The sequence below is a fragment of the Rhinopithecus bieti genome, unplaced genomic scaffold (genome assembly GCF_001698545.2).
Source record: "Rhinopithecus bieti isolate Rb0 unplaced genomic scaffold, ASM169854v2 scaffold_15570, whole genome shotgun sequence".
Classification (NCBI taxonomy): domain Eukaryota; kingdom Metazoa; phylum Chordata; class Mammalia; order Primates; family Cercopithecidae; genus Rhinopithecus; species Rhinopithecus bieti.
The window spans coordinates 263,646-265,383 of record NW_016808199.1 but is presented as its reverse complement, the minus strand read 5'-3'; positions in this window follow the sequence as shown (position 1 = coordinate 265,383).

The following is a 1,738-nucleotide window of genomic DNA, read 5'->3' as shown; positions in this document are numbered from 1 at the left end:
AGCTGGACCAAGAGCAGCAGGCGGAGCGCGCGGGGTACAGACCCCGCGCCGCCATCGCCCCGGCCCGCGCGGGACCGCGGGCAGCCGCCTCTCGACCGCCGTGCGGGGAACGCGGACTCTTGGGGGATGGAGCACCAAGTGTGAGTCGTGAGAGAAAACGAGGGCAGACGCAGCAGAGGCGCCGCTCCGCTCCTCAGATCCCGCCGGGACAGCAGCCTCAGCCTAGCAGCTTCAGGCGGGCTGGGGACGCGTGTAGAAGCTCGCGGCGCCTGGCCCCGCCCAGAACCACCCCGGCCCCGCCCCTGTTTTCTCTTGCCCCGCCCAATCCCCGCCTTGTTCCTTCTGGCCCTGTCCGGCCTACTCATAGCCCCGCCTCCGATCCCCACCAGGCCTTTCCCCCCCGGCCCCGCCTCTGGCCCAACCCTGTCTGCTCCTAGCTCCTCCTTTTCCACCCCTGGCCCCGCCCCATCGCCCTGGCCCCCGCCTCCAGGCCTTGCTTCTGGCAGGCGCGACCTGGAGCAGAGTTCCAGGAAGGCAAGGACTCTAGGCTGGCATCGCAGGCGCGTCCTTCTCTAACCACCGGGTGTCCTTGGCCAAGTCACTGCACACCTTAAGATAACAGCTATTCATTGATGTCTGCTCTGTGCTCAGCACCAAAAGGGAAGCAGAGGGACAGATTGCTCCCAGCTGACAGAAAATGTAAATAAAGTAATTCCAAGTTGTGATCAGAGCTGCGAAAGAAACAAGCGGGAAGCTGGGGCAGAATCACAGTGGTGGGGGACTTGCTCCGGGCTGCAGAGTTCTCCATGGGCCCTGCTGCCTACTCAAGTCTTTCTCACCAGAAAGTACCAGTCGCAGCTTGACTGCCTCCTGGGGCTGTCGTGCCAGCCAAGGGGTCCCCACCAGGAGACCTGTGTTGTGGCCCAGCGAGGCAATCCTGGGCAAGTCACCTTCCTCTCTGGGCCTGTTTCCTCGTCTGGAAACGAGGAACCGAGGCAGATAAACTAGAGGACTCGGGAAGGTACAGCTCTGACACTCAAGCCATCCCGGGAAATGATATGCAGTTGCCTCAAACGTGGGCATCACCCTCCGTGTTGCCATCAATTAACATTTGTAAATATTAGTGACGCTATCTGCTACAGACACTTAGCAGCTCCAGTGGAGATTGGTGCTGACTGCTGGAAACCCGTCTCGAATCCCTCCAGACCCTATATTTCATCCTCTCTGTCCATAATTGATTAGAGAGGTTCATTTGACTGAAGGGATTCAGGCGAATTATCTTTAAATTTCAGTGGCAGAGGGAGCCGCTGACTCTTCACAGTATGCTTTGTGGAGTTGACACCTCTAAGACTCACTGTGAGCAGAAATTTCACTCCAACCTCCAGACTAGTAAATCTGTGAAAAACTAAACCTGGTTGCAAAGAATCTAAACGGCAAAATTCAGTGAAGACGCTCTTCTTAGGTCCAACCACAGCTAGAAAAATAGAATTACATCCAATGGAGCCAATCTGTTTAAGCAGGACTTACAGAAAGGGGCCACAGAAAAGGAATGCACAAGACATGGTTAACCGCGGTTAGGGTTAGTAATTAATTGTACTTCTGCACAGAAATGAAAGACAGTACCTATCATCTTTTCACTGCAAATTTATGTTTTACTCTGAAGAATTTATGGGACTTATAGGCACTTATGCAATTCATCCTAACAGTGTTTGGATGACTTGAAAGTGTTATTCTGCTT